Source organism: Vitis vinifera, chromosome 4, assembly GCF_030704535.1.
Source record: "Vitis vinifera cultivar Pinot Noir 40024 chromosome 4, ASM3070453v1".
Lineage (NCBI taxonomy): Eukaryota > Viridiplantae > Streptophyta > Magnoliopsida > Vitales > Vitaceae > Vitis > Vitis vinifera.
Genome location: NC_081808.1, coordinates 11,371,354 through 11,388,637, shown reverse-complemented (window position 1 = coordinate 11,388,637; position 17,284 = coordinate 11,371,354). Strand labels below are relative to the sequence as shown.

Below are 17,284 nucleotides of genomic sequence, written 5' to 3'. Positions count from 1 at the left end.
TGCATCAGTGAGAGAATTAAAGTGAAATCTAATTGAAGGAGTCTCTGTACAACACTGGTTAGAGAATTGACTATATGTTGAATCTCTAACGCGAGGAAATGAACCATCTGACCAGAGCCGTGTCTTTTGCATGAGGAACCACCCCAGTGAACCTAACTCTCCAGGGAATGCTTTTCTTCCTAAATTATTCCAAACTTCTGTTATGTTAGTTAGTTTAAGTCTAAACCTTTACCAATCAAAGTTTGTGTTTTACTTCTTAAGCTAACCATGAAATGAAACAAAACCAATTCACTTGGAATTGGTATCATTGATAGCTTGTTAATCCTTCCCAGTGAACGATCCTAAAGCCACTATACTATAGTAGCTTTGTCTTTGCTATCCTAGTATATGGTGTTATAGGTTATAAATTTTGTTGATTACTCCCTCAATCAAGGAGCACCAGCTGGACACGAATCAGCTGAGACACCAATTGGGCACGGAATCACACATGCTATTACGTCAATGCTCGACAAAGAAGGATGATGAAATGTCGTTTTTTCATAAGGTTAGAGAGATTAAGATTTAGACAAGATGAGTTTAGATTGATTACTAGTTTAAGTTTTAGTCTTGTCCCTTGGCATAATCAAAACATCTTTGAGAATAATGGATACTTACTTTAATTGTGAAAACTAAGTATGTAATGATCGTTTGGAGGAAGTTTTCCTTTTTTTAGGTGAGGTGAAAACTAAGACATAGTCAAGTTTGCCTTATTGTATTTTCTTGAGCATGCTCTACTTGGGAAATAAGGAAAAAAAAATTAATAAACATGTAATGGGTTGGTCTTGTTAATAGTTTGGAAGTTTTCAATAAATATGAATGGGGTAGGATTTGTTATTTGTGCTGTAACGAGCCTTGGAGAAGCAAATGTTAAAATATCAAGGTAAAAAACAACAAAAGGTAAATATACCATGAGAAGCATATAGTCTAGTTGGATTTCCATATGTTTTCTAAGTTTAGGCATATAAGGCTATTTCAATTATTAGAATGAAATATGTTAATTGTGTTGCTAAGAGTTGCCAACGGATATTAAATTTGAGTGCCTTATTGTCTAGTAAGTAAATGTTCTTATTATCTTTGATTTTACTTATTATTATATTGACATTTGAATCAAATAGTATAACTATTTTTTTTATATATTATCTAACATATTGATATTGCTTTCTACTTTTTCCATAAGTAGATAATAGAAAGCCACATGCATTTTCGCAAAATTTTACCACCACAAATACCATATTTTGGGTATGTATGATATCTTCTTACTGTTAGTTCTCATATTATTAGATACATTATGTTATTTTAACTGTTCTCTTTTACCTTTTCTTATATAGCAACTGTTAAAGTAAGGTGGGAGAAACATGCAAAAAAATATAATCAATTTGAGATGAAAGAAAATGATGTTCTTATTGGCTAAGCTAATGGGCTTCACTCAATTCCTTTCATGAAATGGTTTGAGGTGGACATTGTCTATGTCCCCATTAATGTTTAAAGTATGCATTGGATATTGGGAGTAGTTCACCTTGTTAAAAGGAGAATATTTGTGTATGACTCATTGATAGGCATTAATAGTGATAATTGATTGAAGGGTGCCACCATACCTTTAGCTAAATTGTTACTGCGTATATTGCATATTGTAGCATATTATAGGGAGAATGGTGATCCTAAGTGTGACCAACAGTGGGACATTGAACAATTGCATGATGTTTCTCAACAAAAATGTAAGTAAATAAATATCTAAATTATTATCTTATCATTTTACTTTTATGTATTATACAATAAATTTTTTATAACGACCTTAAATTTGATTATTTATGTTTCATGCAATGGTGATTGTGGAATGTTCTTAATAAAATATGCATAATACTTTATGCATAATCATCCATTCAGCTCATTAATTGGTGCTTGTATGGGTTGGTTTCAAGAGAAAAAAACAATTGAATTGTTCTACTTCAAAAATTTGCCTATGTAGTGGGGTTTGAATTTGACTATGTAGTAAGTTTATATGTTGTTGAGGGTTGATTGTTAGTATGGATGAAAGTTATAATTTTTTTTTTTTAAATGTAGTTTGCTATGATAAAAGCATATTTTGAACTGAAGTGAAAATTTAGATTTTGATATTATACATTTTGTTATTGACACTTTATGTGTTGTTGAGAGATACATAACCAAAAGCTATGTGAATAGTTTGATTTACAAAAGTTAATTTAATAATTCTTTATAAATAAATCTTAACCATAGTCAAGTTGAGGTGAAATTTTAGACCTTAAAACTTAACTATAATTAAGTTTAGGTGAACATCTTGATTTTGGGAAGAGAATTTAACAGTGTAAATTTTTTAAAATTAAAATCATAAAGAAGTCAAAATAAAGATTTTTAATTCACAATTTAATACAAGTAAAGCTATCACAATCAAATATAGCTAAAGATTTTTAAATGACAATTTAACCATATAGGTAAACATTCTAATTTTAGAGAACTTACATAGTTATTTGCAAATGAAACTTAACCAACTAAAATGCAAGTTCTATCTAAATGAAAATCAATATAAGTTAATTAAAGGTCACATGAACATTTTGATTCACGAGTTTAAGTATTCAATTAATGCAACTCAAACATATAATTAAGTTCAGGTGAAAATTGTTAACCTAGTTAAGTTCTCAATTACTGCAACTTAACCACGCAACTCAAACATATAATTAAGTTCAGGTGAAAATTGTTAACCTAGTTAAGTCCTCAATTAATGCAACTTAACCATAGTTAGATTAAGGTGAATATTGTGAATGTCAACTTAATCATAGTTAGGTTCTTTGTTAATGCAACTCAATTATAGTTAAGTTTAGGTGAAAAATGTGATTGTGAACTTATCCCTGGTTAAGTTTTTTATTAATACAATTTAACCATAGTTAAGTTCAAGTGAAAATTGTGACTTGAACTTAACCCTAATTAAGTTTTTTGTTAATGCAACTCAATTATAGTTAAGTTCAGGTGAAAATAAGACCAACTTTTATATTCATTATGCTATGAATTTCCATCATTTGAGCTGCTTTGCTACTTAAATCCCTTACTATATGGATAAAGCTTTTCAACTTCTTTTGAATAAACTTTCCACTTTTTTACTTTTCTAAACTCCTTTTTCACGTCTAATAATGGAGTCGCTATTTTTTTTTTGCCTATAATGGTGAAATGAGGTTTTACATTTCCTTATTATAGAGGAAACAAAAAAGAATGATAATATAAAAAAACTAATGTCGGTTGCTTACATCTACTAATATCTTTTTGTGGTCAACAAGTACATGAAAAAAGAGTGAGAACTTAAGTTTTTTTTTTTTGGTAGGGGAATAAAGAGGAGCAAAAAGATGACAAAAAAGAAAACAAAAAGATAATCTATAAAAAAAAGGGGCATTTTTATCCTAATTGAGCATTTTTTTTTATGTTTTTTGAGAGGTGGATTACTTTCGCAAATATGAGTGTTATTTTAATCCCTTTAACCAAATAACCCAAATAAAATATGTTATATGAGGAATATGTATCAAATGTACTGTTAGCCCAAGGGTTCTCTAAATCGGGTTTTGATGATAACAAACTATGGTTAAGTGACTGATTGGTTTAATGACTAAGAATCTCAGGCATAAACTCGAAAATTCATCAAATGACCAAATGGATACAAGATCGAGACACTTGGAAGACTTGTGATCATAGGAAACTAATGTAAGATGAATGCATGAGTGCACTTAGGATTTTCACTCGTTTCATGCAACTTAGAAAACTCAATTTATTCTTTAAAACTTCGATTTCATTAAAACCCGAGTTTTTAACTAATGTACCTTAGGCAAAATGTTTTATAATTGGCTTAATAATTCACCTAAATACCTTGCCTAAGTGTTAGAAAAGAAAGGAATTAAAAAAATAGGTTTTCGAGGCCAAAAATGCTCAACCGATCGAAGCTATGGCCAACCGGCTCAACCGGTTGAGGAACCGGTCGACCGGTCGAGGGATGCCAAAAACTTTCTCTCTCTTCTAGTGGCCTTCTCTTCCCGATCGAGGTAATTCTCTTCCCGATCGAGGATCGGTCAAGGACCGGTCAAGGAATGGTCAAGTCAACGGTAACCTGTCAAGCATTAAATGCTCCAACGACTAGTGAACCGGTCGACCCCTAGCTCTACCGGATGAGGTTACCTTTTGCTATTTTTGACTTCCGAGCTTAGAAACCTATAAATTGAGAGCACCACTTCATTTATTGATCAGAGAACACTTGCATTCAATAGTCTACCTACCTATTCTTGATAAAAAAAACTCTCATTTCCTTCATAGTGCATTAAATCATCACTTGCATATCCTTCAGTGCACTCTTGTGTGTCATCCTAGCTTTGTCTTGTATTTAAGCTATCTTTAAGCTAGGTTGAGGGATTGTTTCTTGTAAAAATATGAGTGTTAAAGCCTTCAAGAGGTTTGAATCTTGAAAAGATTGTGTAAGAGCCCATTGGAGCCAGAATCCAAGTGTAAGAAGATTGGAAGCTTGGTTGAAGCTTCAAGTTAGTGGAACCCTAACTCAGTTAGGAGGTTGAGGAGAGTGGACGTAGGCAAGGAAGTGACGAACCACTATAAACCCGAGTTTGAATTCTCTAACTTTATCTCTTTATTTTGCTTATATTGTGTTTGAATTTGTTGTGATTGAAAAGATTTTAAAAAACCCAATTCACCCCCCCCCCCCCCTTTTTGGGTATTTTTCTTAATTAAGCATAGCCTTTGTTTTCTCAATTGGTATCAGAGCTAGACCTCTTGTTTTTTAAAGACTTAATCGTCTAAGAGGAAATGGCTATTCCATCAAGCTCATCCAAAGCTGAAATTTTTTCAAAACATAGAGCTCCATTTTTTATGGGAATCGACTATCCCTATTGGAAAACTAAAATGATTTGGTATTTGCAATCTACTGATTTAGATGTATGGGATGTCATTGAAGATGACCCAACTTTTCCCATTAAACTAGTTGATGAAGTTTTGGTTTCAAAACCTAAGCAAGAATGAAATGAGCTTGATAAAAGAAACTTTCAATTAAATGCTAAAGTCGTTTTTACTTTGCAATGTGTTATGGATAGAAATGAATATAATAGAATATGTCAAAGCAAATCGGTTAAAGAAATTTGGAGGTTGCTTGAAATAACTCATGAAGGAACTAATCAAATGAAAGAGTCAAAAATTAATTTACTTGTTCATAACTATGAATTATTTTCAATGAAAGAAAATGAGACTATTGTTGAGATGATTACTAGGTTCACCGACATTGTGAATGGTCTTAAAGCTTTGGGAAAAACCTAAAAGGAATCCGAGAAGGTGATGAAGATATTGAGGTCTCTCCCATCAAAGTGGCATACCAAGGTCACCGCAATTCAAGAAGCAAAAGATTTGACTAAGCTACCTATGGAAGAGCTCATAGGGTCATTAATGACATATGAGATCAATTTGACAAAGAAGCTATAAGAGGGTGAAGACAAAGAGAAGAAGAGCATAGCCCTCAAAGCTACAACCAAGGAAGAAGAAGATGTTGAAGAAGAAAAACCAAGTACTGAAGATGATGATTTAGCCCTCATCACAAGAAAGCTCAACAAATACATGAGAGGTGAAAGGTTTAGAGGAAGGAAGTTCACCTCTAGAAGAGATCCTTCTAAAAAGGAATCTTCATCCCATGGTGATAAGGAGAAATGGGAAGAGAAAAGAGATTTGATATGCTTCAAGTGCAAAAAACCAGGACACATTAAATATGATTGTCCTCTCTACAAGAGTCAAGCCAAGAGGAGAATGAAGAAGGCAATAATGGCCACTTAGAGTGAAAGTGAAGAATCCTCTGAAGAAGAAAATAAGAAGGAAGTGGCAAACATGTGCTTCATGGCAATAGATGATCTTGATGAGGTAAACTCTAACTTTAGTGATGAAGATATGCATGATGTTTTTGAAGAATTATATGAGGATTTTGAAAAACTTAGTTTGAAAAATAATTCTCTTAAAAAGAAAATTCAAGAACTTGAAAAGGAACTTGAAGAAGTAAAAGAAAAATTTTCAATTGTTGAAATATATAAAACTTATCTTGAAAAAGAAAATGAGATTTTGAGAAGTGAAAATGAGATTTTGAAAAATAAAAATGAATGGTTGACCTCCTCTCTTTCAATTTTCTCTTGTGGAAAAAAATCTTTTGAAATGATCTTAGCTAGCCAAAAATGTGTCTTTAACAAACAAGGGCTAGGATTCAAATCTTCAAAAAATCAAAAGTATTTTAAAAACTACTCTGTAAAAGAATCCGCAAGTGCAAGTCCTTCTACCACTTGCAACTTTTGTGGAAGAGGAGGGCACATTAGTAGTACATGTCCTTTAAGAAATGGTTTTCAAAAGAATTCAAATACTAAAGCTAAAAAGGTTTGGGTTGAGAAATCCAAGGTCACTAACCCTCAAGGACCCAAAAAGATATGGGTACCTAAATCAACTTAAATTTTATTTTGTAGAAATCAAAGAAGGATAAGTGGTTCTTGGATAGTGGATGCTCAAGACACATGACCGGGGATGAATCCAAGTTTGCTTTCCTTACAAAGAGAAGGGGAGGATAAGTTACCTTTGGAGACAATTCAAAAGGAAGGATCATTGGTCAAGGCAACATTGGTAATAACACATCCTCTCTTATTGAAAGTGTTTTATTAGTGGATGGTTTAAAACATAATCTTTTGAGCATAAGTCAACTTTGTGACAAAGGTTTTAAAGTGATTTATAAAGCATCTCATTGCATCATCAAAGATATTCAAAACGATAAAACCATCTTCATGGGCCATAGATGTGATAATGTTTATGCAATAAATATTTCAAATATGATGGTCATTATAGATGCTTTTCAAGCATGCATGATCAAAGTTGGTTGTGGCATAGGAGGTTGGGACATGCTAACATGGACCTCATTTCCCAACTCAACAAAGATGAACTTATTAGAGGCCTTCCCAAAATAAATTTTCAAAAATACAAAGTTTGTGAAGCTTGTCAAATGGGAAAGCAAATCAAAAACTCTTTTTTCATTTCAACAACTAAGCCTCTTGAATTGTTGCATATGGATTTATTTGGTCCTTCTAGGACACCAAGCCTTGGAGGAAAATCTTATGCTTTTGTGCCAATACCTCAAAATCAAAGTGTTATTGGAACTAGATGGGTCTTTAGAAATAAAATGGATGAAAATGGCATAATTATAAGGAATAAAGCAAGATTGGTAGCCTAAGGTTTTAATCAAGAAGAAGAGATAGACTATGAAGAAACCTTTGCTCTCGTAGCTAGATTGGAAGCCATTAGGATGCTACTTGTCTTTGCATGTTTTAAAGACTTTGTTTTATATCAAATGGATGTGAAAAGTGCTTTCTTAAATGGCTTTATAAATGAAGAGGTATATGTTGAACGACTACTTGGTTTTCAAAGTTTTAACCTTCCTAATCATGTTTTTAAACTTAAAAAGGCACTTTATGGTTTGAAACAAGCACCTAGAGCATGGTATAAAAGATTGAGTAAATTTATTTTGAAAAAGGGTTTTAAAATGGGAAAAATTGACACAACTCTTTTCATAAAAACCAAAGAAAATGACATGCTCTTAGTGCAAATATATGTTGATGATATCATTTTTGGAGCTACTAATGTCTCTCTTTGTGAAGAATTTTCTAAATGCATGCATAGTGAGTTCGAAATGAGCATGATGGGAGAACTTAACTTCTTCCTTAGACTTCAAATCAAGCAACTAAAGGAAGGAACCTTCATCAATCAAGCAAAGTATATAAGAGATCTCCTCAAAAGGTTCAATACGGAGGAAGCCAAAACAATGAAGACTCCAATGAGTTCATCCATCAAGCTTGACAAGGATGAGAAAGGTAAGTCCGTCAACTCAACTATGTATAGAGGCATGATAGGTTCTTTACTATATTTGACCGCTAGTAGACCCGACATCATGTATAAATGCTTGTGTGCTAGATTTCAATCTTGTCCTAAAGAATCTCATTTAATTTAAGTTCCGTTAAACGAATTCTTAGATATTTAAAAGGGACAATGGACATAGGCCTATGGTATCTTAAGGGTGATAACTTTGAATTAATTGGATTCTCGAATGCCGACTTTGCCGGTTGCAAAGTTGAAAGGAAAAGCACTAATGACACTTGTCATTTCCTAGGACACTCACTTGTTTCATGGCATAGTAAGAAGCAAAATTCGGTAGCTTTGTCTACGGCGAAAGCCAAATACATAGCAGTCGGTTTATGTTGTGCACAAATCCTTTGGATGAAACAATCACTTAGTGATTTCAATTTGAATTTTGAGCATGTTCCTATTAAATGTGATAACACTAGTGCCATAAACATTTCAAAAAATCTGGTGCAACACTTTAGGACTAAGTATATAGAGATTAGACACCATTTTCTTAGAGACCATGCACAAAAGGGTGACATTACACTTGAATTTTTAAGCACAAAAGATCAACTTGCCGACATTTTTACAAAACCTCTAAGTGAAAAGTAATTTGTTGATATTAGAAGACAACTAGGGATGATTTCTTTATGATCAAATGATTTCTTGATGAATTCTTGATTGAATATACCTTATGAATATGTGAATTTCATATCATATGCATCATAAAGAAATAACCTTAGGAAAAAGGTCAAATTTTGACCAAAAATCAAAATTCCCTTGGCATTGGACATAAAAAATTGGGGATTTCAACTAAAAAAGGCATGGGGAGGATCACGAGACAAGAAAATGCCAAAAAATTGGAACGTTGACCGTTGACAGTTGACCTTTGACCAAGCGGTCGACCGGTTCATCGGGGCTGGGAATTTAAAAAGGCCCCCCGTGCTTCATTTTTCACTTGTTCTCCTCCATACCTTGAAGACTCTTCACATCCCTGCTTCCAAAAGTCAATTTTGGTAAGATCTTGGACCGTTTGTAGGCTTTGGAGTTGATTATGGGACATTTTGAGGCTAGGGTTTTGATTTGAAACCCAAGGTTTCAATTTTTGGGGGTGATTTCTCTTTGACCACGCACCTCAAGTTTGGATTCAACCTCATCTCCGTGCATTTAGGGCTTCACGTTGGACTTCATCCTCTCTCGTTTGGTTTCTGTCTCATCTCCGTGCGTCTTTTCCTTTTTTCGTTCTTTGGATGGCTCCTAGGCAAGAGACGAGCACCTCCAGGGCTCATGGCAAGCGCCCTACTGAGCCATCTCAACCTGAGCAGATGGAGGCTGGCCGAAAGATGAGGTATGACACGACCCTCTTCAGTTCCGTTGAAGAATATTAGCGATACAAACAAAAGTTCGCCCAGAGGAAAGTCGTCCTAGGGAGAAGTATCAATTTCTCCCAACTTCAGCACTTCGGGTTTAAGGAACTCTTCAGTCAAATGGGATGGCTGCCAGTCGTGATGATTTCCGAGCCGATCTTCCCGACTCTGGTGCAGGCTTTTTATTCATGGGTGACCTATGGGCTTGGAGGACCGGTCATGTCCATGGTTAGAGGAGTTGAGATTAGGTTGAGCCCAAAAAGTATCTGTCGCATTCTCGACATTCCTTCAGTTGGCCTCCTGGTGTATGAGGCCAAGGCGTGGCCCACTATGCCAGGATTTGAGCTTAGAGAGGTTGTTCAGAGGTTGTGCGGACTCGCAGATGCCCAGGGGATGGGCAAACCATCGGCACACAGCCTGATCGTGCCCAGTCGAGTCCTTCATCACATGATCTACTTCATCTTATTGCCACAAGGAAGACATCGAGACGAGGTCTCCTACCTTGAGGCATTCATTGTGGACTCGATTTTGACTGGGAGACAGATTCACGTAGGGTATCTGATGATGATGCATATGATATCCTACATTGAGAGCACGACCTGAGTACTCCCCTACGGCCGTTTCCTTACCCGAGTATTCAAGGATGCCAGGGTTGACTTGAGCAGAGAGGCGGACTTCGAGGCCCCTACTAGCTATGACACTTATGATGAGTAGTCCTTGGGGCGAATGAAGTTCAAAAAGGCACATGATGGCTTCTAGATTAGGAGATCTGAGCAACAGGCCCGGGGACAAGGACAGATGCATCCTAGAGCAGAGGAGGAGGCCGAGATCAGAGAAATGGAGGATGGGTTAGACCCTTAGAGGATTTTGAGCAGAGAGGACCCGAGCTTGACATTCTGCTCCACCTCAGTTAGAGGGTATTCATGTTGAGGCCATTTTCTCTGAGCCTATGATGACTGAGTCATCTTACACAGCAGGACCATCATTCAGCCATCATTTACCAAGCTTCCTCACACAGAGCTACCATCTCAGGCACCTCACGTTCCTGATCATGCGCCTTGGATGGATGTCTCAACTTAGATCAACTCCATTGGGACTCGTATGGAGAAGCTTGCTTTAGTCCATGACACTCATTTCTACTCTATAGAGGAGCGCATAGATCAGTATTAGACTAACTTCACTTCTCAATTTGAGCACTTCCAGTAGAGATTTGAGCGCATAGAGAAGCGTATGGATCAGCAGCAGGCTACATTCAAGCATCTCCAGCAGAGTATTGATCGCATTGAGAGTCGCCAGGCGAGTCAGCATGAGGAGATGATGACTTACCTCCGCTCTGTGTTTCCTCCTCCACCTCCTCAGCCTTGAGATTATCTAGAGTTCCCCCTCAGTTTCTTTTTTATGTTGTCAAATGGGAAGAAATATATAGGATCTAGGAGACCCTCATACATATCATTGTCATCATTGTCATATCTATCTTGTTTAGCATATGTTTTCGTGTGCATATGAGGTTACCATATATATATGATATGATATTTTCATGATCCATTGTTTCCTATTGAAATTTTCGTGCTTTACATTGTTTCCTATTATAAATTGTTTGATTGATCCATGATTGGTTTGAGGAGGAGATATTTTTCTCTCCTAGATAACCAAGGTTTGTCATCATAAAAAGGGGGAGATTGTTAGCCTAAGGGTTCTCCTAATCAGGTTTTGATGATAACAAACCATGGTTAAGCGACTAATTGGTTTAATGATTAAAAATCTCAAGCATAAACTCGAAAATTCATCAAAGGACCAAATGGATACAAGATCGAGACGCTTGGAAGACTTGTGATCATAGGAAGCTAATGTAAGATGAATGCATGAGTGCACTTAGGATTTTCACTCGTTTCATGCAACTTAGAAAACTCGGTTTATTCTTTAAAATTTTGATTTCATTAAAACCCGAGTTTTTAACTAATGTACTTTAGGCAAAATGTTTTATAATTGCCTTAATAATTTACCTAAATACCTTGCCTAAGTGTTAAAAAAGAAATGAATTAAAAAAATAGGTTTTCGAGGCCACAAAGGCTCAACTGGCTCAACCGGTTGAGGAACCGATCGACCGGTTGTGCTCGTCCGGTCGAGGACCAGTCGAGGGATGCCAAAAACTTTCTTTCTCTCCCAGTGGCCTTCTCTTCCCGGTCGAAGTGATTCTCTTCCCTGTCGAGGTCCGGTCGAGTCAACGGTAACCTGTCAAGCATTAAATGCTCTAATGGCTAGTGAACCGGACGAGGTTACCTTTTGCTGTTTTTGACTCCCAAGCTTAGAAACCTATAAATTAAGAGCTCCACTTCATTTATTGATCAGAGAACACTTGCATTCAATAGTCTACCTACCTGTTCTTGATCAAAAAGCTCTCATTTCCTTCATAGTGCATTAAATCATCACTTGCATATCTTTTAGTGCACTCTTGTGTGTCATCCTAGATTTGTCTTGTATTTGAGTTATCCTTAAGCTAGGTTGAGGGATTATTTCTTGTAAAAATCTGAGTGTTAAAGCCTTCAAGAGGTTTGAATCTTGAAGAGATTGTGTAAGAGCCCATTGGAGCCGGAATCGAAGTGTAAAAAGATTGGAAGCTTGGTTGAAGCTTCAAGTTAATGGTACCCTCACTCAGTTAGGAGGTTGAGGAGAGTGGACATAGGCAAGGAAATGCTGAACCACTATAAACCCGAGTTTGAATTCTCTAACTCTATCTCTTTATTTTGTTTATATTGTGTTTGAATTTGTTGTGATTGAAAAGATTTAAAAAACCCAATTCACCCCCTCCCCCTTTTGGGTGTTTTTCTTAATTAAGCATAGCCTTTGTTTTCTCATGTACCTTAAAAGAAAAACAAATAAATTAAAAGGAATGAGAATTGAGAAAATAGAAATAATTATAGGATATATTAGTGGTTCATGTTCGGTTCTTAGGAAATACTAAAGAAAGAAAAAAAATGTTAAAGAAAATAATTTTCTTATGTTTGATTTCACTATAGAAATAAAAAGAAAATTAAATATAATTAAAATTAATTTAAAATTTATACATTTTAAATTTATTTAATCTTGCTATAATAGAAAGAAATAAGTAAAATGAATTTGAAGAAACATATATATAATTTATTAAATTTAAACTTTATTTTTATTCATGTGGACCCCGTATTTCTACTCATGCGCTTCCACTCGATGACGAACTCGTTTTTTATTTGAAAATGATTTATTTTTTTAGAAAATGACTTGGGAGTCACCACTAATTTTTGTTTTATTTTTAAAGGGAAAACAAAATAAGAAAGAAAACCCTAAGTGTGACTCTTTATTTGGAAAATGTGGTATATGAAAAACCAAATCTGGGCTCGAGGATCAGGTTACTTATCGGGAAGGTACAATAAAGACCGTAGCACCCCTCTAAGTCCCTAAAAATGGGTCTTTACTGATAAAATGAATCAAACATGACGATTGGTTAGTAGATCAAGAGATACCAAAATGATATTACACTAGAAAGCTAAAACATACATTGAGAATAGTCGAAGTGAGAGTGTGTGCATACCTTAGCAGCAAGTCATAATGCGCTATCATGAAATGAGGTTAGTGCACAATAATGAACATAAAATATGTTGCATATGTCACTAAACAAAGTAAGAAATCATCAGATATCACACATGACACTTCACTCAAATTTATTTTTATTTTTATTTTAAAGAAAACATCATCAATGTTGGGCCCCCACTAAAGCCCAATTTATTTTTGCACAAATTAATTTCATGAATTCCATTACTTGAAATTATGAAATTTATTCGCACTTATTTTAAAACATTTAAAAATCATGGAAGATGTGAAAAAGGCTTGCCGAAGAGAAAATGGCAATGAATTTTTATTGAAAATGGATTTTTTAGAACCTAAAGCACTAAAGAAGAATGAAAAGTTGAATTATTTAGAAACTGGATTTTCAAAAATCAGTTTTGAAGGGCATGAGCTTTGAAAATGGGCCTAGGAAGGATAGCCATGCAAATGAGGATTGTGTCTATGGGCTCGAGGTGCCATTGAGTCTGTTCTGTAAGGCTAGTGATTGTAGTTGCCATCTTCAAGCACTCTACATGGTAAACATGGCCACAAATTGAAACCGCCACCACTGAGAGCTCGTTACTAGCAATAATTTTCTGGCTGCCCCATGAAGATCTCTCAGTCAAGAGTTTTGCACAAACACCACATGTTTGTAGATCGATAAAAGGAGATGCTGAAATTCTGCTACTAGACATGGTTATCTTATCATGATTGAAGCCCAAATATTCACTATCAAAAGACCACCTTTCTCTACGGGAAGTAGCCATGAGTTCAGAAAAAAAACATGCATAGACCAACCATCTAAAGACCCACCATAAGAGCCCCTTATTGAATCATCGTTCCATACAAGGAGCACAAAGGGTGGTCTTTCTTCAGAAATTGAGTAGTTTGGTAATTTCAATCTTGGGATTCGACTATCAGAAACCTATCGTAATAAATTATGCCTTGGAGAGCCTTTGGACCACCTTAATGGGGTTGAGGTGGCAGAGAGAATATGACTTTTAGGATGACAAAGGGGATGTTGACAAAGACGAAGGTGAAGGTGAAGGAAAAATGGGTGAGAGTTTAGCAGGAGACAGATCTGAAACTCCTAGGGATCTAGTTGATTCCTTCATTTCCATAGAGATATTCCTTGAGATAGATTGATCTGAAGTAGGAGTCGTCAAATTCCCAGCAATTCTTTTAGAAACCGGTGACTTCTGCCATGTAAGCGTTTGAAAATTTTCTAATGGACTTCTCCCATCTGATGCATAAGTTGTTTTAGATTTGTTTTCCAATCCTCTGTTCTTGTTCGGGCCATCAACAAACCAAATGGCAAAAGTATCAATTTCACTTGCTACATGTCCTCGATTGTCCCATCGGAAGCTCCATGATGGTGAATATTGAACATTTCCATGTTGCAAAACTTCACGACTTGGTCCATTTGTTATTGTTCTATCTCTAGTAACAACACAACAAGCAGACCCCATGCCCAATCAGATACATATAAAATTGGTAGAAGTTTCCAGCAACTACACCATTCACATCTACAACACTTTACATTTGACCGATAAACCCAGTATGGTTACCTCTAAGAATAATATTCCAAAAGGTTGTCTTTCCTCTTTCCACGTTAAGATCGTCACAGACGAGAGAAAGAGAGAGAACACGCGAAATCTAGAGAGAGAAACCACAAAGAGTTTTGAAGGGAAAACACAGAGACCTTTGGAAAGAGAAGTTTTAGAGAAAGAAACTAATTCTACTTTTCCTCTGTTTGCTTCTTCTTTGCTAGTGCATCACTTATGGGTTAACGGTGCTAGAGAGTTCCATGGACTCCTGTGTATGTCAGGTGGCCCACCTATAGCCAGGTGCATGGTACCCAGAAGACCCATAAGGTGGAAAATCACCCCTGTGTTCTCAAACGCGTCATGTTCGCTTTTTTAACTTCAGCTACGCTTTCCACAGCGCACTTCGATGGAGGTCTCATAATGATTGGTTGCTGTCGATTCAGATGTGACACCTCACTTCGTATGTGTTTGATCCTCTCATTTTTGCTATATCAAGCACAATCTCTGTATTTAAGTCAATATTATTCAGCTTAAGCAACATCTTGCTCACCAATGTCTTATACTGACTACCAGACCACACATTTACTTACAAACATGTTATTTCAAGATTCAGTTATGCATGAGTCCACAAAATAAAGAAACCAGTGGATACCATGACCTGTTAACCACAAAGCTAACCAAATCCACCATCGATTGGCTTGATTCTACAAATCACTTTCAAAGGGGTGCCCGTCCGGAGTAGAAAGTCATCCTGGAGCACAACAGAATTGATGAAATCTACATATCTCATTGCCAAAATTAACGGCATGCACCTTGCGGGTGCAATTGCATAGCACTTGATCCTCTTTCACTCAATATTGGCCAATTTAATCCCTATTATGCGCCACCAACATCGTCAATAGTGCAATCACCCCTGATCCAAGGAGATGACTAGCAAAAGTCAAACTGTAATTTGGATATTTCTCCACCAATTCCCCCTAAACATCACATTATGTATCCAAAACTCACCCAGTTGCTTTCAAAAGCTTGACATGCGAGGCGCAATATAGTGTAGGAAAGAGTGCACCATGCACATGGGAGCTTGTTTCCTAGGTGGGTTTCTGGAGGTACCATAATTTTATGTCAAGTGAGGAATTACCATCTGAGTGTTGCATTTGGCACCCAAACTTCCTATTTCACGCAACCGTTTTTGGAAATACAAGCATCTCTTATCACCATGCAACCTTGCTTTGGCATTATCTAGTGCATCGAACTCCATGTATGTGGGAAAATGAAGGAAACGGGCCAAAAATGAGCTAGGTAGCAAAGTTGGAAAGGTGATGAGTTGAAATGGATGAAAGTGTTGTAGTGACCTGGTTCAATGAATATAAAAGGTGGGGAATCAAAGTGGGTTAGGTGTGAGGGGTGATTGGAATGTGATTAATGGGTAGTGGTAGAAGTGGATTAGTCGGTATTGGAAGATGGTGGTTTGAAGGGTAGTGTGTGAGCATGGTGATGCTTCTTGGAATTAAAACAGTTATGACTTCTCCAACTGTTTCTAACCCAAGTGAGAGAGGGGTGATATCTAATAGCAACAAGTCTTGGACCATTCCTACATGGCAAAAGTTCAAATTCAGCAACCAATGTTGTGAGTTGAGCTACTATGGAGGGTAGCAAGTAACACATTTGTTAGCAAAATTATAGCTTGTCACAACTTTAATCTTCTCGTTTTTAGGAGGTCTCCATCTCTAGACTTCCACGTTTTGATTGTCTTGCAGTTTGGCCCTCACTTTTGGTTTCCACTAACCTTGACTTCAAACCACTACCCTATGCATTAGTAGGTCTTTCCTGAGCTGCACTGCTAGGATCTAGAGATGTCCACACTAGTCCTCATTGCCAAGTAGGAATAGCAAAACTCTAGTAGATCCTATCCTGAAGCCAGCCAAAATTTGATCCATTAGACCTTTCATGGATTTGTATCTTTGTGTTTCATCATATTACACCACACTGAGACGACATTACCAACTAAAACTTAAAATCCAAGTTCGAACATGCCACCCAACTTAGCCACCAAAAATATGACACTGGGCTCTCCAGCTGCCTTAATAAATTCCTAATTCTTCACAACAAGAGCACCAACTTTCACATTGTCTTGACTAAAGAAACCTGAGATAGCTCCAGTGCCATAATGGATATCAACAAATTTTCCATTCTTCAGGTTTGAGCCAAAAGTGTCCAAGATTATGGTGAACGTTTGAGGGAGGGAGGGGGGTACCAATACCAATTTCACTAGAGTATTGAGCATCCATGTAGCTTTTCAATCCCACAATATCTATATCCTGAGAGTCCCTAAGATTACCATGACAAAGACACTTTCCTATAGAAGCTTTCAATGACTCCCCTTCTTTGGACTCGAGCCGTGCAACAACTTTTCATACCCACAAACTGAAAATACATCCTCGATAATTCCTTGCTCCCTTAGGCAGAGGTGAGAAAACGGATGCACACCAAGGACAAGTACCAGAAACAAGGGAAAACAACCAAAACAAAGCACAAAGGGTAGGAACAAAAAATGAACTCATACAAGCCACGTTTCATATTTTAATCAATGGGCCTTGATGAGAGTGAGTGAAGTCAAACAAATATTAAATGAGAATCAAAACATGATTGCATATATCTCATGAGGAAGCTGAACAGAGTTAAATCAATCTTCAACAAAGACCAAATAGATGAGAGATATGAACATGCTATAACACAACCAAACCAACCTAGGGATCAGTTGGAACAAGCATGTAGCCTTTGATGTCTACTCTTAATAAAAAAAAGTAGAACTTAAGAACCAGTAGAAAAAGAGAAGAGAAG

The 17,284-nt window shown here is 36.3% G+C and overlaps 1 pseudogene; it reads right to left on the bottom strand.

The window, feature by feature from the left end:
• Positions 1-13,288: 13,288 nt before the first annotated feature.
• LOC104879097 (uncharacterized) lies at positions 13,289-14,365 on the bottom strand (annotated as a pseudogene).
• Positions 14,366-17,284: the final 2,919 nt, after the last annotated feature.